The sequence below is a fragment of the Spermophilus citellus genome (assembly GCF_964194105.1).
Source record: "Spermophilus citellus genome assembly, chromosome: 8".
NCBI classification, from domain to species: domain Eukaryota; kingdom Metazoa; phylum Chordata; class Mammalia; order Rodentia; family Sciuridae; genus Spermophilus; species Spermophilus citellus.
Window position 1 is genome coordinate 32,198,603 of NC_138189.1, and position 21,785 is coordinate 32,220,387.

At 44.0% G+C, this 21,785-nt stretch overlaps 1 protein-coding gene across 1 annotated transcript in view; it reads right to left on the reverse strand.

Annotated features, from left to right (window-relative positions):
- Positions 1-21,785, reverse strand: part of RBM47 (RNA binding motif protein 47) — a 164,613-nt gene that overhangs the window by 89,016 nt on the left and 53,812 nt on the right. Inside the window, exon 5 of the mRNA XM_081304676.1 lies at positions 5,371-5,456. The gene's annotated coding sequence lies outside the window, so the exon portion shown is untranslated. The remainder of the gene's footprint in view (positions 1-5,370; positions 5,457-21,785) is intronic.

The following is a 21,785-nucleotide window of genomic DNA, read 5'->3' on the forward strand; positions in this document are numbered from 1 at the left end:
AGAAACTGAACATTGAGAATGTTTTTAATTTTAATCTTTTTTTTTTAAAGAGAGAGAGAGAGAGAGAGAATTTTTAATATTTATTTTTTAGTTCTCGGCGGACACAACATCTTTGTTGGTATGTGGTGCTGAGGATCGAACCCGGGCCGCACGAATGCCAGGCGAGCGTGCTACCGCTTGAGCCACATCCCCAGCCCCTTTAACTTTACTCTTATTTTTTATTTTATCTATATATCTATCTGTTTATTTATTTTGGTGGCAATAGGGATTGAACCCAGGGCCTTGTGTTCACTAGGTAAGTGCTCTACCACTGAGCTATAACCTCAGCCTTGTAATTTTTTTTTTTAAAATTTTGAGACTTGCTAAGTTGCCCAGGCTGGCCTCAAATATGTGATCCTCCTGGCCCACCCAACTTGCTGGGACTACAGGTATGGGCCACTATTGCACCTGGCTAACATTAATCTATATTTAAAGAGCCACAGGTAGCTACTGAATACCATATTGGACATCTTAGGTTTAAAAGAATAGTTACAGATCTGGCTGGAAAATAGGTGACATGCCTTGTGTCACTTCTCCTTCTTGTTACTATGGGAGAAGTCATTACTGATTGTGGAATGCTTATGGACAGGACCTCACGATTCCTCAGGCGCCAATTTCAACTGTCTTGCCTACATATATAAAATGAAACCTTATTTGCCATCCCTGATAAAGATGACAAAGGTGTGCTGGCAGAGGAAGTACTTGAACTGAGCTTCAAAAGGAAACATTTGGACAGGTAAAGAGGAAAAGACAAGAGTACAGGGCACTCCAGGGAGAGACGGGATGAGCAAGGGAACTGAGTAGTGGGGCTCCCTCATCCTAGGATGGAAGGAGGCTGGCTGGGCCAAGAATCCAGGAGAGCATGGCGTGTGGTGGGAGTAAGGGGACAGGCAGCAGCGAGGGACTACAACGAGACTCTGGAATTTCAGGAGTTTGGACTTTTCTCATGAGCCCCAGGCCCACAAAAGGTTAAGCAGGATGACTGCAGAAAAACATATTTAAGGAAGGAGATCTGGTGGCTAGTCACAGAACGGACTGTAAAATGGGCATATACATTCAGATCCAGCAGAGGTTTGAATTTTTTCTTTGAGGAAAGTAATATTTGTTTACTAAAGAAAAAGTCTAAGTCACATAAAAGCAGATATTTAAAATAAAAAAAAATTAAATCCAGACATCTACCATTCAAACCCAGCTGCTAGGTACCTTCTTCCAGTTTTGTTTTTCTTTTCCGTGAACACTGCAATAATTTGGGAATAAAATTCTGACTTGGACTAGGAAGGCACAGTGTGAATGACGAAGAGGGGACACAAAAGAAATTTTAAGTGCAGCAGTACAGGGAGGAGCAAAGACTTCGCATGAAGAGAGCTGAATCTCAGGCTTGGCTTCCGTTGATTCTCAGCCTCGGCTCCCTCATTTTTCAAATCAAGGTGCTGGTCTACGTCAACCTCTTGCCCTCTTCTTATTGGTGTCTATTTTAATTGAACATCATATAGAGACACCAGTGCTTATCAGAAGACAAAGATAGTTGCTTCCCTGGATGCAGTGGCACATGCCGATAATCCTCAGGAGGCTGAGGCAGGAGGATGGCAAATTTAAAGCCAGCCTCAGCAACTAAGTGAGACCCTGTCTCTAAATAAAAAATATAAAATCACTGGGAATGTTGCTTAGTGGTTAAGCACCCCTGGGTTCAATCCCCATTACCACTCCCCCCCCAAAAAAAACAGTCCCTGGGTTTTTAGGATGTATCAGGAGCATATCATCCCTTGCAATCTGTAGATTTTAGGTATAAAGTAATTAAATGGTACATTCTGAGCAATGTCATGAGGAGGAACTTTCGTTGTGGTTCATGAGACATGTAATTGGGGAAGTGTAAATAGGTGATCTATTTCAGACAGGCCTCCACTGAGCTAAGTAAATAACTCCTTCCTAGGAGTCAAAAGGTTTTCAAAGCCCAATACATCCACACAGACCATAGGAAAAACCAAACCAGAAACAGCTGCTTGAGAATACAAATGATGCTCTTAGGCAGGAAAGAGCGATACATAGCTATTTGCCAGGCTAATAATAAGCAAAAGTGTAAGCCAGTAGTTGTCCACAATTGCAGAGTTTTCAAAAATACTGATGTCTGGGTTCCCCCGACCCAATTAAATCTGAACTGAAGGACTGGTGCTTGTGTATTGGTGTTTTTTAAAAATTCTCAAAATGATTGAAACCTGAAGCACAAGAAGCCCCAGTTCCAGGGGCAGAGGGCAGTAAGGGTCCAGATCTGATCAGACTGTACCCTCAACCACCCTGGCTAAGTGTTCTGGTCAATTCCCTAATGCCGGGAGAACTGGAGGCTATCGGAGAACCCCCCAACATGCTTTATAATTTGCAATTAAATTATACATGGCTTCTATTTCAGAGTGTAAGTTTTACCATTTTCAATATGACCTTTTGTCATTTCCACTGAACCGATTTGGAGAACTCCTGAGAACTCTGGCCAGAATGTCCAGAAAGCTTCTTTTCCAAGGTTCTCTCAGCCCTCGTAAGGACTAGCAGTTTAAAAACAAACTCTGGGCCAGCTACAGCAGTGCATGCCTGTGATCCCAGCAGCTAGGGAGGCCAAGGCAGGAGGATCACAGGTTCCAGACCAGCCTTGGCAACTTAGTGAGGTCCGGTTTCAAAATGAAAAGAGTTGGGGATATAGTTCACTAATTCAGTCCCCTGGGTTCATTCCCAGTACTGGTGTTAGGGATGGGGGGAGGGAGATTGACTCTGGCCTTAGACTGACCTGGGCATATCCTATGGTTTTGATATGTTCCTGGAATTCATGTATTAAAAATTTAATCTCCAAAGTCAAATATTAGTGGTACTTGTAGGCAGACCTCTGGGAGGTAATTAGAATTATATGATGTCAGAGGGTGGGGCCTCCATGATAGCATCAGTTACTCTATAAGAAGAGGAGAGACCCAAGCTAGTACACTGGCACTCTCTATGTAATGCCCTGCTAGGGGTTATAATGCAGCAAAAAGGCCCTCACCAGATGCCAAAATGCTGGCACCATGCTCTTGGACTTCCCAGTCTCTAAAACTGTGAGACATGAACTTCTTTCCTTTGTAAGTTACCCAGTGCCAGGTATTCAGTTATAGCAACAGAAAATAAGTTAAGACATTATGTGTGCCAGTTCCATCAGGTACTCACTGAGCCTTGTACAAGTTATATTTAAAACTATTTCCTTATTTGCCAAATAGGAAAGCTAACACCTTCTCTATGGAATTATTGTAGATGATATAAAAACAGAGTAACCAAGTAAGAGATCATACAAGTAAACTAATTCTCTTATTCTTGGCACATAGTAAGTACTCAATGAAGGTTCATTTTAATGAGCATCATCAGTTTCTATGGTTCTAATTCCGATATTTTGTGACTCTAAGAATCCCGTGATGACTGATTACACAGATAGAGGTGAACAAAAATCAGTAGGTATTGGTATCTTAGATCTAAAGGCCCTGTTTGTGTTTAGTGACTTTCACTCTAGCCTGGCATCCTAATAACCACTTCATTCTTTGCTTAAGGTGTCCCTTTGTATTTTGCTGACCTTGATCTTAGTTTCAAAAGGACCTCGTTTATTTTGCAGACACAGAATTTTTGTTATTCTTGATGAAATCAATGCAGCTGTTCTGTTTCTGTTATTTCTCTGCATCCAGCAGACACCAACCAGTGAGTACAGCTGTGGGGCATGGAAAGTGTATTTTTCTCTGCCCTTGGTGCCCAGCTGAGGACACATCTGGGAGCGTAGCTCGGATGCATGGCTCATGACTGGCTTCCAGACCTTGTTCTTGGGAACTTCAGTGCTGACATCTGAGTGTCACCATGAAATCTACCAAAAGTTTGATGCTGACATTAGCTACAGACCTCAGCCTCATAACCCTGGGTGCATGCTCCTTAATGTCCGCAGCACTTCATATCCTTCTGCAAGGTATAAAGCCACCACGGACCTGCTGTTCTGCCAAGGGACACAGACATTTTGTTGATACCCACAATTTTCTTTTTCCTCATGCAGGGTGGGAACAGATCTCTTCCTCGTAGGAAGACAGACGTCCTTTGTAGACAGACATCCGCTTGTCTGTCATGCTATTGGTGGAGTTATGGCTCGTGTCCACCTTTCTGCCTTTTCAGTTTTGAAAATGAGTTTTCTTGTTTGGCAAAAAGGGAGTCATCAAAGAGCAAGAGACCAAAGAACTGTCGGATTCATGAAACTTTTGCCTACGTGAATGAAATAATCTTTTTTTTTTTTAATATTGTTTTAGTTGTAGTTGGACACAATACCTTTATTTTATTTATTTATTTTTATGTGGTGCTGAGGATCGAACCCAGTGCCTCGCATGTGCTAGGCGAGCGCTCTACTGCTGAGCCACATCCCTAGCCCCTGAAATAATCTTAAAGGGAGAAATCACCCAGTTTGGTATTAGTCTAAAACCCCCTTGCTTTTATACCCTATGGAGCCCAGTTTTTCTCACACATCTGTTTGAGTCCAGAAAACTAACCTGCCTGCTGGAGAGGAACTTGGATTTGGATAAGAATGTCTGATTCTGCGAGCCCTAGGCTTGGGGGCTGCTCTGCCGTCCTCGGTGGACTATTCTCAGAGCCGGGACCTAGTGCTCATGGGGTCTGGGGAAGGACTGCTCATCTCAAAACCATCGTATGAAGCCACCAAAAGAATAAAGTTAGCTTTTCTTTCTGAATTGGAAACCTGACTCTTTTCTTTAGTAAGCATGCAGTTCCTATTAATCTGCTATTTATTATATTATTCACTCACTACTCTTAAAAATTCAACCCTCCCCCTTCAAAACAGAAAAGAAAGCAAAATAAAAAGTAAGGAATGTTCAATGCTGGTCATTTGGGGATTATCAGGGAAATGCTGTATTTCACTGAATCCACGTGTCTATAAAATACACCCCAATTTCAGGTATGCTAAATTATGGTGGCAGTGGGGGTCTATAAGGAAGAGAGTGTTCTAGAGTTTATATAAACAGCAACATGGCAGAAGAACTCGCCATCAGACATTTCCATGAGAACTGGTATTAGACGAGTTTAAGCAAAAGCATTGCCAACAGAACACTTGCATTCTTTTTGACTGTGGGAGTCCCTGGGTACATTAGTGCCTACAAACACACAGGGCACTCTGGCCTCGTAAATTAAGGAAACACAAAAATACTATGAGGTTGTAAAAGGTGGGAGGGGTTTAGGATTTGATGTTACTATGTGATGTTCAGTGTCCACCTAGTGTTCTCCAACCCTGGATTATGGTTATGTGAGCCAAGGTGAAGGTGAAACCACGTGACCTACCAAACGTCCTCGGAAAGCCAAGGGATTGCTGAGCTCTGCTGGGTGACCTGGTGCCAGGTGTCCTTCTAATTCCGCTGTTACCTGGCCTGTGAAATGGAAAAGATTACACCACTTAGCCAAAGATGGAAATGAGGGGTCTGAATGGAGGAGGGTGACGGGGGAGTAAGAAGAAGAAATCCAGTGTTTTGCCAGCATTACCCATCCGTGTGTGTGTGTGTGTGTGTGTGTGTGTGTGTGTGTGTGTGGAATTACGAAGAAAGCTAGATATAACTGGACACTACTGAAAATTCCACTAGCCCAAATACACGTGGACAAAAGATGGCACAGCCTTTTACCAGTTTTGCAGATACTCAGATTCATATTAACTAAAAGACATTCAAGGGGAGGGGACGGGGAGGAGAGTAGGGAGAAAGGGAGGGGGGAAGGGAGGGCGGGAGGAATCTTACTGGGACAAGAGAATAAGAAAGGGAGGGAAGCTCACAGTTTTGATCAGTTACCAAAAGTCAGCCCCCCTGCTTGCCATCTGACTGGGCCTCCCTGAGCCTTGTTTTTCTCACCTAACTTGGGCCTAATATTCCCCACCTATTGAGGCACTGTGACAATCAATACAAAGGCCTTGAGCCTGGCACAGAGAAGAGGCTCTGTGAAGGCCAGCTGTGACTATTATACTCATTTAAAACATTTTCTGCAGAAGTCTATGAAATTGTGATCTTTTAGGGTGAATTGCCAAACACACAAAATTATGTTAAGCATTGTTCATGGGGTTTTGTTTTTTGGTTTCTGATTTTTGTTTTGTTTTGTACCTGGGATTGAACCCAAGGACATGTAATCACTGAACCACATCCCCGGCCCTTTTTATTTTGAGACAGGGCCTCAAAATAAGTTGCTTAGGGCCTTGCAAAATTGCTGAGGCTGACTTGTGATCCCCTGCCTCAGCCTCCCGAGTCGCTAGGATTTCAGGTGTACTCCACCACGCCAGGTGAGTTGTTAGTATTTTAAATTTTCCTTCACCGCTGGGAGCACTTTAGAGCTGGCCTTTCTTCCCATACACAAATAATATTCCCTTAAGTGAACAAGTCTGACTAACTAGGTTCTGAACAGCAGATTTATTGGACCACCACTCAACCAAGAATAAAAGTGACGAATCCCAATCCCGCCCCCACCAAGAAAGACCGCAACCCACCTCCTGGGTAAGAAAATACTCAGTGAGGCTAACTCCTGCAATACCACTCGGTAATCATTTGTTCCAAAGTTCTCCTGAAAGCAATGGCCAAATTAACTAAGGCTGAGCTTTTGATTAACATAAGTGCTCGAAGGAACTTTGACCCACAGAAACTTGGCATCTGACTTGCTTCTCTGAGCCCAGCCTGGGTCACGGGTGCCCATTTCAAGGGTAATAAAGGACCTGACTGTTTGCTTGCAGCAAATGGAGGCGGTGCCATGTCATTACATGGTTTTTACCTCTCCTGTCCACTGAACTCTTGGCAGAGAAAGTTTTCAGCCCACATGTCAATTTTTTGACTGAAAGGCACCGAAGGTCTACCTGGCATGTTGACTGAATGTCAGTTTCTTAAGAACCATGAATATGGTCCCAAGATCAAAGTGACCAGAGGTTTGAGCAGGTGCATAGTATAGCCATCCAGATTTGGCCTCAGAGAGCAAAACTGCTCTCTCAGATGGGCTCCCCTTTATTGACATGTTATAAAACAGGAATCGGACCCGAAGGAGAAAACCATGGAACTTGAGAGTCATGACCCTACCTGTATGGAATGATTAGTGCCCCTGCCCCAAATTCATAGGCTAGTCCTAAACCTCAGTATCTCACAATGTGACTAATTGGAGACAGGGTTTTGTTTTGGTTTTGATACTGAAAACTGAACCCAAGGGTGCTCTATCACTGAGTTACATGTATTCCCAGCACTCTATTTTTTATTTTGAGGCAGGGTCTAAGTTGCTGAGGCTGGCCTTAACTTGCAATACCTATTGCCTCAGCCTCCTGAGTCACTGGAATTACAGGAGTATGCTGCACTAAGGAAACAGAGTCTTTAATGAGGTGATTACATTTAAGTGAGATTACTGGGTAGACCCTATTGTAATATGCTGGTGTGCTTATTAGAAAAGAAGTTGAGGTTGCCAGGCATGGTGGTGCACGCCTGTAATACTAGCGGATCAGGAGGCTGTGGCAGGAGGATTGCAAGTTCAAAGCCAGCCTTGGCAATTTAGCAAGGCCCTAAGCAAGTTAGCAAGACTCTGTCTCTAAATAAAATATAAAAAAGAGCTAGGTATGTGGCTCAGTGGTAAAGAGCCTCTGGGTTTAATCCCTGGTGCCAAAAAAACAAAAAAGGAGAGACAGCCATCTGACAGACAAGGAGAGAGGCCTCCAGAGAAACCAAACCTGCTGACACCTTGATCTTGGACTGTGAGAAAATAAACTTATGTTGTTAAAGCCACCCAGTCTGTGGTAGTTTGTTATGGCAGCTCCAGAAAACCAGTATGATGCCTCACCCTGCACAGCCCCCAACCTTAGTCCCAGGAACAGGCTGGCAGTAACAGATGAGTGAAGTAGAAGCTGGCACAGCGGTGCACACCTGTAATCCCAGAGAGACTGGGAAGCTGAAGCAGAAGGATGGCAAGTTTGAGGACAGCCTCAGCAACTTAGCAAGGCCTTGTCTCAAAAAAAAATTTTTTTTGAAAGACGGAGGGTTGCTGGGTTTGATGTAGCTAAATGGCAGAGAGCCCCGGGATTCAATCCCCAATACTTCAAAAAAAGAAGGGGACGAACAGTGGTAAATGTAAAGGCATAATATCTGTCTACAAGTATCAAATTCAGAAACCTTATAATATTGTAAGGTTGTACAAAACATGGCCATGTCTTGATTATGCTGGTGGTCCTTCAGTTTGCAATCCCTGGGCAAAACCATCATAGTTGGACATTTAGAAATAGCCACTATTAGTGTTTTCAACAAATATGAACTGAACACCTACTATAGGGCAGGCCCTAAGCCAGGCTGGGAATAACCATGATGAAGATAATGGGTGTGTTTTTTGCTTTTATAATATAGTTTTTTAAATATTTATTTTTTAGTTTTAGTTGGACCCCATATCTTTATTTTACAGTTTATGTGGTGCTAAGGATAGAACCCAGTACCTCAAGCATGGTAGGCGAGCACTCTACCACTGAGCCACAATCCCAGCCCTGCTTTTATGATATTTAAGGTCTGGAGAGTGAGTCCAGGTACTGAGTTGGGCTAGAAATACACAGTTGAAAAGACCAAGTCTCTGCCCTCCGGGAGGGTGCACAGCTGGAATGAGATCCTTATAGAACATTGTGGCACCGGCTATAATTTGCAAGAAGCAATGGAAACTGGGAAGATGATCCCTGCTGTTTGGGCTACTCAAGGAAGATATGAGCCAAGTCCTGAAGGATGAGTAAGTCTGCCCAGCAGACAGGAATGAAGGAAGAGGACATTTTTCCAGAGAGAAGGAACAGTCGGTTCCTGGGTGCAGGGACTCAGCATAGCACCTTGAAAAGATGACAACTGGTTGGGCACAGCTAAGACTGAGGGTGGGCAGTGGGGAGCAGCAGGGCCTGCAGCTGACCAAGGCCAGGAACCAGGAGCTCACATTTTATCGCACAGGAAACCAGTGGAGAATTTTAATTAGGAAGGCGACATGACCAGAAGTACACACTGGAAAGAGCACTGTGACCACAATGCGGAGGAGGGCCAAAGGCAGGGCGACCTGTCAGGGGAAGACGAAGGTGGGAACCAGGGAAACAGATACAGGGATGCTGGGTGGTCAAGGTCAGGGATGCAGACTGGAATGGTCGTGGCATTCGGCCATGGCCATGGGTGACACTGCCCCTGGGTATTGTGTACAGAAAGAGAACTACTTTGATCAATGAAAAGATGGAATTTCTTACGAAATTTAATTCCATGTTTTACATCAGGAAATGAACCTCACTCCTTTTGTTCGCCTACCAAAGCCACATGTGACTGTACCTCAGTTTCTTCAGACTATAAATATAGGTAATAAGAGCACTTCCCTCCTAGTGAATTCGTCTAAGTACTTAAATGCAATAAATGTTAATTAAAGCCGAGGTGAATTAAAGAACAAATGAGAAATTAATGACGGGGTAATTAATGATAGTCTTCCTCTCGGTGAATAAGAGCCAGATTACCACAAGGAACACAGCCACAGAGGATAAAATCCTACACAGTTCCCTGGGGATGGAGCTGGGTTTTAGTTTCCTTGGATCTCTCGAGAGCTCCCACACAGCCTCCTAGAGAGTGCCACAATATTTGTGTATGAACACTTCATTAGAGATTCAAGGGGATCTGAGGGGACACTGACAGCAGAGAAACATGACAGGAGTTTCTAGAGAGATGGAAATTTCTGCATCTTCACTGGAGGGTGGGGTGGTTCCAAACAGTACAGAGTTATTAAAGTCATCCCTTAAAAACATGTGAAATTTATTATATGTAGATTATACCTCAATAAGGAGAGAAGGGAGGGAAAGAGAAAGGAAAAGGGAACCCACAGGGAAATGGATATTTATATTCCATAGAGAAAAGGAGGATATTTGCATGAAAGAACTTGCCTTAAAACTCCCAACCTCCAAAGGCATCCTCTCTTTGGATGAAACTGGCAGGGGACGCAAACAGAGCTTCCTTATGCAAGAAATATTTTGGAATTTCCAAAGTCTTCGTCTGTGGGATCCTGTGTCCACAGAGCAGCATTTTTCTATGCCTGGTTTCACCAGACAAACTGCCCTCTTGTGGTCTTGACATATATTTCCTGAGCACAGAAGTGGGCAGTTTTTAAGCTTTGTAGATAGCCAGCCCAACCTGCTCACAAATATTCACCAACGGAACTGACGGTGCCGACCCGCTTCGATTCAAGAGGCATGGGTCTGGGTCACAGTTTTGAGTCACTAAGAAAATAGGGTCACCACCAGATAATATGGTTTGAGGCTGACAAATTCAAAATCCGATTTAATCTCCACGTAAATTGCTGCTTCATTTGAATGTGCTTTAGTAGTACTTTCACTTTTGCAATGTGGAATCAGCCTATCAGGAGCCAGCATAGATCTAACCCAAGGTCAAGGCCAAGAAAGCGGAACTGCAAGTTCCAATTCTACCATCTGCGAGTATTGCTCAATATTCCCAAGGTGCTGTTGTCCAAAGAAAGAAAACAACAGAAACCAATGAACAGTGCCCACCACTGTTGTTTATTGATGTTGGAATCCAAGAGTTGGGTAAAAATATTTAGAATTTGTTTAAAATTAAAAAAGGATGGGCGGAGGGACGATGGAAGTCAGTAAGACAAAGGAAGGGGGTAGTGAAATAGCATATCTTAAAAAAAAGATACAGATGCAGGAGCCAGGTGCAGTGGTGCACACCAGTAATCCCAACTACTCGGGAGGCTGAGGCAGGAGGGTCACAAGTTCAAGACCACTTATCTCCAAGTTAAAAATAAAAGGGGCTCAGTAGTAGAGCACCCCTGGGTTCAAACCTAGTGGGGAAGGGAAATAATCCAATTACTTGAAAGATCTTTTATTGGGGAGGAACAGGGTACCAGGGATTGAACTCAGGAGTACTCGGCTACTGAGCCACATCCCCAGCCCTACTTTGTATTTTATTTAGAGACAGGGTCTCACTGAGTTGCTTAGGGCCTTGCCATTGCTGAGGCTGGCTTTGAACTCTGTGATCCTCCTGTCTCAGCCTCCCGAGCCACTGGGATTACAGGCGTGCACCACCGCACCAGGCCTTGAAAGATCTTTTTTAAAAGGAAAATATAAGTCCCTAAGACTTTTCAAAAGATAAAGATACACCACAGGATATTGAGATGTCCAGGTCACGCAGCATTGGGCTAGAGGTGAGACTCACTCTTGATAAGCAGCCGCTGGACCCAAAGTCTAGCATGGACTTGGAATAAAATCCCAAGTCCTTCTCCAGGCTTCCCTCACTGGGACTTCCTTTTAGCCCCATTCCCTGCTTCTCTCCAAAAGCCCCCTGTTCTGACCAACCGCTGGCCTCTGGCACTTTCTTCAACATGTCAGGTCATTCCCACTTCCCTGCCTGTCACCTCTACTGCCCCCCAGTCCTCTCCCAAATGGATTCAGACCTCTGCTAAAATGCCACCACCTCCAGTAAGTCTTCCCTGAATGCTCTTTTTAAATACCCACCAGTCATGAACCCTGTATTATCATCATTCTTTCTTCTCTTCCCTAAGTTTCTTTTTTCTTCTTCTTCCTTTTTTTTTGGGGGGGGGTACTAGAATTGAACCCAGGGCACTCCACCACTGAGCCACATCCCCACCTCTTTTTATCTTTAGACAAGGTCTTACTAAGTTGCTCAGGCTGGCCTTGAAATTGTACTCTTCCTGCCTCAGCTTCCTGAGTACCTGGGATTAAAGGCGTGCACCACCACGCCTGGCTGTGCGTTCATTTTTATCCCTTTTTAGTACCTATCTGCCCCACTGAAATGTGAGCTCCAAGAGAAGGCCTTTTCTCTAAGGTGCTCACCGCTCCTAAAGCAGGTCTGTCATCCTGCTTGAGGAGATAATGAGCCCTTAACAATTCCAGTTCCAACAGCTATCAACATTGACAAGTCCTTCCTGAGGTCTACCTCAAGGCCTTACTGCAATAAAAGCACACTTCCTTACTTGAATCCCAGACCTGCGGAGAGCAGTTGGCCAACAACCTCTGTAAGTAATGCTTCAAGACCACAGACTGGGAGGCTGGTGAAATGGGCCTTCCTTAGACACATACTCTGGCCCATCTGTTGTAAAGCTGCGGACACAGGTACAGAGAGGGTACTGCTATATCCAGGCTCACTCAGCAACCAGGAACAGCATCACTTAAAGTGCACGGTACCTCATTCATTTCTGTAACCCCGGGACCCAGCCTGGTGCCTGGCACAATGAGCTCAGCAGAAATGCGCCCATGGAATCAATGTCCTCGATGGAGCTCAGAGTCCTCCTGCAACTGAACGCACTTCCTCTTGTTACTGTCCCCACACTCACTTCCTATCTGAGAACCATTTCCAGTCATTTGAGTCATGTGTCCTTACTTCCTGTCCTCTTTCTTTACAGTATATTTTAACAACATACCAGCCACATGGGGAGGGGCTTTTGATTTTAACAAATAGCCCAGCCTAGAAAATACCTAGGAAAAATGGGCTATGCAAAGCATACTTAAGGAAAAAAAAAAAAAAGACAGAACACTGGCAGACTGGACGTGAGTGCCCTGGGTGTAATGCCACACAGGAGGCCCGTCTGGTCCCTGTCTGTATTCTTGCTGCACCTAGCAGGGTGCCTGGCACACAGCCAAGGCCTATCTGTCAGGAGAGAAGAGTAGAAAATGACACTACAGATTCATTATAAAGCCTGCAGAAGCTTTATAACAAAGAAGTTTACTTTATAAAGCTTATACCTGCATGATGGCTTCTGTTATCAGCCCTATAAATACATTATCTTGCTTTAGGTCACAAGATGTACCATAAACCAACCAACCAACCAACCTTCCTTCCTTCCTTCCGGATTGAACCCAGGGGCATTTTTACCATTGAATTACCTCCCCAACCCCTGTTATTTTTTTATTTTGAGACAAGGGGGTCTTGCTAAGTTGTTGAAGCTGGCCTTGAACTTGCAATCCTCCTGCTTCAGCCTGCTGGAATTATCAGCATGTGCCACCATGCACATTTCTGGCTTTTTTCCAATAAGACTCCACAACTTCATTTCTTTTACGAGGTCTGAGAATCCAAAGAATGAATGACATGCCCGACCATGGGGTGTTGCCCCAGAATAGTGGTTGAGACAGAGCTTCCCTAATCCAAAAATCTGAAGTCCTAAATCTCCAAAATCTGAAAGTGACAGCCATGGCGATGCCATAAGTAGAAAATTCCATATCTGTCCTCAGAGGACAGGTCAAAATCAAAACACAGGAGCACTAAAAATGTGCCTCAGGCTATGTGCACAAGGTGCACGTAGCTAACCCATGAATGAGTTTCAGGTTTAGAACTGGGTCCCATCCACAAGATCTAACAGTTTGCACATACAAATATTACAAAATCTGAAACTTTTCTAGTCCCAAGCATTTCAGATAAGGGATACTCAGCTGGTATGAAGCAATCTAGGGTATGTGCAACATATTATTATTTTTTTTAATCTAAAATACTCCAGATTCCAGAATACATCTGGCTCAGCAGGTTTCAGAGAAGGATGTCTCTGGATTACACTAATGGAGAAGTAATCTCTCCAGTCACACCACATCTTAGGTAGCAGAGTCAGGACTGCAGTCCAGTCTAATTCTGCAGGCCATGCTTGTGGCCACCACATGCTATCTTTCCAGTCGATGATGGGCGTGCGAGCTGAAAAACAATGATTACCTCAACTGTTTTTCTGATGCTGCTCCAAGAAATAGGATGAGATGCTGAGCATGGCAGCACACACCTAAAATCCCAGTGGCTCAGGAGGCTGAGGCAGGAGGATGGCAGGTTTGAAGCAACTCAGTGAGAGCACCCCTGGGTTCAATTCCCCAATATGAAAAGAAAGAAAGGCAGGGAGAGAGGGCAAGAGACAGAATGAGGAAGGATGCAGCAGTGACGGTCAGGGCAGCCTGTGTCACCGCTGTGAAGACCGATCTAGACTAGTGACGGCCCTGCCTGACAGCACTGAGGGACAGTAGCTGCAGCACAGTGGATTTCTTAGAAGCCATGGCCTACATCAGGGAAGATGACACACACAAAGTTTTGGTGATCAAACTTTCAGCCCCTTCCTTAAACATCCCTCAGGATCCACTGTGAACTATCCAGACAGACCTGCTAGTGATCTGGAATGATCCTCCCACATTATTTTTCTCCTCTGTGTGTCTGTGTGTGTGTGTGTGCATGTGTGCACACATGTGTGAGATTGGACTCGGGGCTTCACATACACTAAGCACAAGCTCTACCAGTGGGCCATATCCCCTGGCCCCTCCACTTTATTTTCTACTTCTTTTTAATTTTTTTTTTTAACTTTCATTTTTCTTTTTACTTCCACATTCTTTTTTAAATTATAGAGTGCAGTGAGAGGGGAATGCTGTGGGTGGGGTGTGAGCATGAGATTGGGGAGTTGAGCAAGTGTGGAAATAGGTTATTTAAAAGAGGCTTTTGTCACTAATATCTAGAATGCACAACAACGATAAAATGGGTTTTAGCTTTTGTTTCTCTCCCCTAAACTACTCATTTGCAGAAACAAAAGATGCTGCTTAATTGGGGCCGGCAGAATTCTTACTTTACCAAGTGCTCGGAGGTAACTCCATTCTTCAGATCTCAGTGACAAGCCCACTCCCCAAACAAGAGAGTTGCCCCCCCCTTTTCTGTTCCTGTTCACATATTGGTATAAGCTTTCTCTTATAGCACTTGTTAGGGATTGTCATTAAATACTTGTCAGTTTGTTAACCATCTGGTTGTCCCCACCAGACAGCAACTCCATGAAGACAGGTTCTTGTCTCTTTTCTACCTCTATAATCCCAGCTGCATCAAGCACCTGATATGTTCTAATAGTTCACTAAACATTTATTGGATGAATCAATGAAGAAAAAAAAAACGAAAGAAGGAAGGAAGGAGGCTTGAATTTCACTACAGAAAGCTGGGGGAGGGATGGCACATCCCCAGGGGACATCCACAGGCTTTCTCCCACCTCTGAATTGAGCAAGTGTTCTTGCCTGGGCAATTCAATTTGGCAATTCACCATAGGCTGCCCAGTGACCCGTTATCTCTCTAGATTTAAAGTCTTGCTTAACTTCATTGTTCCTATTTAACTTTCACCCTGTTCAGATCTTGTCTTTCCAACAAGATTTATAAGCATGCTGAGTGTAGATTAGACCCATCTTGAATTCCTCAACGCTCCCACAGTGGTGTGTTACATCTACCCTTTTTATAGTGTTGCTTCATTTACTACCCCAAACCAAGTATTATCATTCTCTCCCTGCCCTCGCCCCCTTTTTTCGGTAAATGAGGAAACTAAGGCTCAGAGAAATTCAGTTCAGTCTGTCAGAGATGGATTGTGAATACAGATGTTCATGATCTTCTCTTATAGTGGACGTGTCTCATCAGAAATCAGTCTTCCTCTTGTGCACTTTTGGTCTTTAGTTTTACTTTACACTCTATTAAAGTTTATGGATTTTAACATCTACTGAGCCGCTATATGTGCCAAGTACTGGGCTGGTCCTTATAGTGCACAGGGAACATGCAGCCTTTATTTTATCCATACTATTTAACATATTACTATTACATCGATCCCATCTTTCTCTCAGGACTGGTTGTTTCTTTAGAGGCTGCTTAACCACACTAGAACAGCAGCTGAGAGAAGACAGGGTTTTTGCCTGCTTTGTTCACGCATCTGGCACGTGGAAACAGGGGACTTAGTAAATATTTTTCAAGTGCATCTAACATGAAATCAGTCTGTGTCTTCTAAAACAATCACAGGCAGCAAAGTAGAGAATATAAGACATGTAGCCCATAATATGGGTGTTAATTTTATAATAAGGAGTCCAGTTACATGGGCATAATGTGTGGCTTCACAAACTATGCACGTGAGCTAGCTCTATTTTCTACCCCAAGCCCCAAAGTACAAGAGTGTCAAGTGAGAAAACCTGAAGCGTTGGAGATCTTATGTCAATTTTCTAAAAAATGAGAGTCGCCGAGGAAGAAAAAACTGGGTAGTTGTTTAAATGTAAAATAGAGATTCTATCTTTGCTGCTATGGGTGACCAGCACCAGGGCAGGCAAAAGCTTGACTCAGCAAAGTTCTCCAGAGTTTCGTGAACTATCTCCCCCACCATCTTCCAAGGCCCCACCCAAATTGGAAGACTTGGTAGCGCAAAAATAGGATTTTTTCTTGTTTTTGCTTAGTCAGGCCCTTTAACAGAGAAAGGGTTTGTTTCTGATTTCTCAATTCCTGATTCTCCTGGCATCACGATCTGATTCCTATGCACAACAAACTACAAATTAAGAAGATCAGTCAATGTTCCTTTAAATCTATATGTTTTGAGCAATTTTTAGTATTTACTGGGGGGCGGGGCACGGGATGCACCTCACTAACAATAGCCAGTGACAGTTAGACACATTAGCAAACAGGCCTGTGAATCTTTCACTCATAACCATGCACTCACCTTCTGGAACATTATCCTCTTTCTCGTTTTTCTATCCTGATTCTTTATAGATGCACAAACCAGACCAGTCAGCCAAAACACTGCTGTCAAAACACCGGAAACAACTCATAGGAGTGTCAGGAATTTCCTACCCAGCCAGGGCCACTGAGAGTTTAGAGGTTTCAGCAGCATCACAGGCAGAATCTGAATCCACCCCACGAAAACCCGTTGAAGTGCTTTTAGCACTTACTAAAGTCAGATTTTGAAATACAGGGGCCTGGTGTTATGGTAATCTTCAATGTCCCAGGCACAGATGTCTCAGAGGATAGTGCACAGACCAGCCCCTTCATCCCACTCAGATGACCAACAGAGCTCAAAGTACCCTCAACAAGTTCCATGCAAAATCTAATCCAGTTGGAGCTCATAATAGAACCAATTCCCTGGATGCTGGGTGACTGATCTCCTGGCTCTCCCTGCTCCTGTCCCTGCCAGCCTTTGGTCACTTGCAAGCCAGAGCAGCCAAGAGGCGATGCCACCCGCCCTTCCCCTGTCCGGTCTCCATCTGAAGTTTTCATATATTCTGTTTGTCAGTTCTACCAACCTCGTCGTTGACTTCTGGCTACCACACCAAATCAAAATTGCTGCCAGTTCCTTTTTTGTTTTTTTCATTATTTCATATTTTGGACACTGGCTATGTGCCAAGAACTATGTTCCTGGTTTTAATCCTCCAAGCCACCAAGTAAGGTAGGCACTGTTGAACTCATTTTCAGTAAAGGAAATGAAGGCCCAGAGAGACTGTCTTGTTAAAAGGATCCTAAGAGGCAGGCCAGGACTTAACTGCGGTCTTTCTGCCACTACTGTTGTCTTAAAATAAAAGATGCTTAGCTGGGCTTGGCGGCGCACACCTGTAATCCAAGCTGCTAGTGAGGCTGAGACAGGAGGATCATGAGTTCAAAGGCAGCCTCAGCAAAAGCAAGGTGCTAAGCAATTCAGTGAGACCCTACTTCTAAATAAATAAAATACAAAATAGGGCTGAGGATGTGGCTCAGTGGTTGAGTGCCCTGAGTTCAATCCCCAGGAAAGAAAGAAAGAAAGAAAGAAAGAAAGAAAGAAAGAAAGAGCACTAAAAGATCTGAAATCTCTTCTTCCTTCATCCCTTTATTCCATCAGCCTTTCAGTTGACAGTTATTAGAAGTCCTCAATGTCTGCTCCTCTCAATGACTTAAAGTCTGTTTCTTCTACTCTGTAATACACCAAATATTACATTTTAACAGTTCTCAAGCAGCCCGTGTGCTTATTTACCCATGTAAAGCTAGTCAGTTCAATGTATTACGATCTGTACCATAAGATTACAATTCTGGGAACAAGTCCCTTGAGAGATAATCTGCAAGATCCACTAGATTTAAGATTCGCTAAATCAATATAGAAAGAGGCCACCTGGTCTGCCTGGCTCCAAGACCAGCCACAGAGGTGAGCAGTCACACTGTAAGAGAAACAGGAACAAAGAAAACAAAGGGACTACCAGGAGGAGGAGGAGGGGTCCTCCTTTGGAAGCCTTGGAAAAAGCTGACAGAGCCTACTAGAGCACAAACCAGGAGGCAGGCTCTCACTCAAAGACAAGGTCATCCTGTGGGACAGACGAGGCTGCATCAGGCTACAGGGGCAGATGCCATTAAATTGTAGATCCCTCTCCTCCCCAGTTCTGATTCCAGGTTCACCAGCAGAACTCTGAGCATGACCTCCCACCCAAGGCTGCGTACAGGGGAAGTATGTGCTGGTTTCCCCCAAAGTCCAGACACACCAATGTTCACTCTGATCTGCTAACACTGGGTTAGACAAAGGGGAATGAAAGGAAGGGCGGGGGGATAGGCATGGGAAAGACTGTAGAATGAATCAGATACAACTTTCCTATGTTCATATATGAATACACGACCAGCGTAACTCCACATCATGGACAACCACAAGAATGGGAAGTGATACTCCACGTATGTATAATATGTCAAGATACAGTCCACTGTCATGTATAACCAAAAAGAACAAATAAAAAAATTAAAAATTAAAAATCCAGGGATGGGGATTCATGCCTGTAATCACAGCTATTCGGGAGGCTGAGGCAAGATGATCTCAAGTTCAAAGCCAGCCTCAACAACTTAGCAAGGCCCTAAGCCACTCAGCCAGTCCCTGTCTCTAAATAAGATATTTTTTTAAAAGGGCTGGGGTTGTGGCTCATTGTTTAAGCACCTCTAGTTTCAATCCCCAGTTCCAAAAAAAAAAAGACTCCTCAAATATCAGAGAGGGCTGCTCCAAGCCATTGCTGTGGTGGAGGTTCACCTAGACCCTCTGCCTCCTGGGCCCTTTGGTAGAGGGCACTTCTCATCCTTACAGCCCCCTCCCTGAAAGGTTGAGGAACAATGCACTGCAGCAGTGTTTGAAAATCAGGTTCCTGAACCTTAATCCAGATCTTCTGTGTCAGCACCTCCAAAGGAGAGCTCTAGAAACTCTCAGTTTCAACAATACCTCAGTCATTTGAGTCACCAGGAAGCTTGTCAACCACGTTTCTCTGAGAATTCGCTTAGCTCATTGTGGGTGAAGACCAGGAAGAGGCAATATATTCAATGCAACGGGGTGCATTAGACATTTAGGGTTTTTAAAAGATCCTTTAAGAAATAATGATACAACAAACAGTTTTTATTATCAAACCAGTGGTCCCTTTTCCTCACCCCTTTGCCCCCAAATCTACCAAATAATGTCACAGAAATTTAAATCCTGCCTTACTGAAATTCCCCATGACATGACATTGAGAGACCAGTGAATGTCAGGGAGCTCAAGCTCATGTTTATATTTTGAAAGGCTAACACAGCCCTTGGCCCAGTGCCTTAGGCAAATGTGCGCACACTCAGTACCTTCACCAGCATCCTGGCCTGCTTCTTTCCCAGGAAAAGCCTATAGACATTTTTATGTGCACAATACATTGTCCCTTAGAACAGTTACTGTACACAGATACACATAACTCCCCCACAAAATGTTTCCTTTCTATCTGTGACTACTACATTCTAGAATCTACAACTTGTTTCACTGACAATAAAATATACAGGACTGTTCAGAAACATTATTCTTGGGAGAGACAATAGCAGTGAAGAACCCTCTCTAGGGGTGAAAGTTGGACTTGGTGAGCATGATGCTCCAAACATCATCTCCCCAGGAGTCAGGAATGACAGTAAGACAAGATGAACAGGCTGCTTAAAATTATCCAAAGGGCTGGAAGTGTGGCTCAGGGGCAGGGTCCTTGCCTAAGTATGTGTGTGGCCCAGGTTCAATCCCTAGCACTGCAAACATTAATTATTAATTAGATTATTCAAAATGAGTGGATCCATATGTTATGTCAGACTGGCACCTTTTTTAACCCTCACTAAAATCAGAAGTACACAACTGGTGACCTCTGAGCTGCTCACTACTCAACTAAGCCAACTCCACATAAATCCATTTTGCTTCCTAAACATCATTTAACTAATAAACTCTCTTTTCTTTTTCTCCTTTCTTTAAAATATCATGAATGGCCACCAAATCCACAAAAATGCTCTCCAAAAATTACGATTACGTTGTGATTATACTAGAGGATCACCCACAGGACAAATTTTTAGAAGAATCATTCCTTCTAAGAAAGTGAAATACCATAGATATCTGCCAGTTGATCTAGATAAGAAACCTGAGAGTCAGGCTTCCAGGGCAGGTCAGCTCTGCTGGGCCCACAGGAGGCCTTTCCCACTGCGCACGGGAACGGTGGTGCTCAGAGTGGGTGGTCTGCTACGACCCAGGTTCACTTCCCTCATGCCGAGCGCCCACCTGACCCCCACTCTGGACTTGCTTCATCCAGGAAGTTCATGAACACCCTCCCCAGTGTGACCATGTTTACCCAGGCCACCCCTTGAAATCAAAACAAAAAGAGTGACAGAAGCGCAGTGGTCCATCCCCCCAAGTATACCCTTTGGGGGGCACATTTACAAGGGTCACTGCCAAGTATATTCGAAAGTTGTGAAAAATACAAGGTAGAGAAAAATACAAGGAATAGAGAGGCCACAGTTCCCACATTTCGGTGAGGTGGGACCATTTGACTTAGCTATGGCCAATGTATGGAGACAAAATAATGTGTGCTGTCATGATGGGGTGGAGGCCTGCCCCTAACAATCTACCTACATTATCCTCTGGGCTCTTTCCTCCTCTGGCTGACTGGGATGACAATCCTGGAACCTCACATGTTGAAAAAGGTGGTCACTGTCAATTTGGGTCTCCAAATGAGTCCATGGAGGCAGCCACCCTGCCAACCTCACATGTACCCATAATCGAAGGCTGATATTGTTAATGGGTCTATGGTATTTGGGGATCTACATATCCATCACCTAGTCTGTCCAAATGAATATAAAAGGAATCTCTGAAGATTGGGGAAATCATAGCTTTATAGTAGGAGAAATAAATAGCACAAGTACATATTTGTTGTTGTATCAACACAAAGCAACAGAAGGAATCCACAGGATTTGGGGAGGAGTCAAACTAGTATACTAGACTATTGTAGTTTTCTTCTAGAATACAAGAAATCTCTGTCTTGCTTCCAGAAAAATTCATTTCCTCTTTGAAACACAGAATGCCTTTTTGAAAAAATGTTAGAAATAATGTTTAGGACCTCAGGCCCTATCGACCCCTTCCCTATTTTGTGTGTCCAAGTACAATGGAACACCAGTCTTATGGGCCTCTGAGGCCTGAAGATATTCAGTGGGGGGGCAAGAGGTACAGGTGAGGGGGGAAGAAGCTTCTAAGGAGCCCAAGGGCTGAAGATCTACAAGGAGAGCTCTGGCCTAGGTGGCTTGGCAAGCTGTGTAATAAGAGCAGGGACTGAACAAGGGTTGAGGAAACCCTGTAGCAACTCTGGTCTTGATGAAGTCACAAAATCTATTTCTCCACAGATGCAAGAGTCTTCTTCGGTACTTTATCAAAGGAAATGCTAGTTTCTTATTGGAAGCCAAATGGCATTTTCTTAATGAACTGTGAAGTTAGTTTCTCATTCATCCTGAACCCCCTAAGTGATGTTAAGCAGTGCTTATCATGATTTTTGATACAAGGCCGTAGTTACAGGGCTCCTCAAGGGCACCAACATACATCTTCCCATCCTCCTGGGTCCTGGAGCAGGGTTCCCGATGCCCCATTGGGCTACACACTAATGTTTCAGTTACTGGTTTATGGTAGGTTCATGGGTACTAGGGAAGGTGCTAGAAGGCCAGGCCACT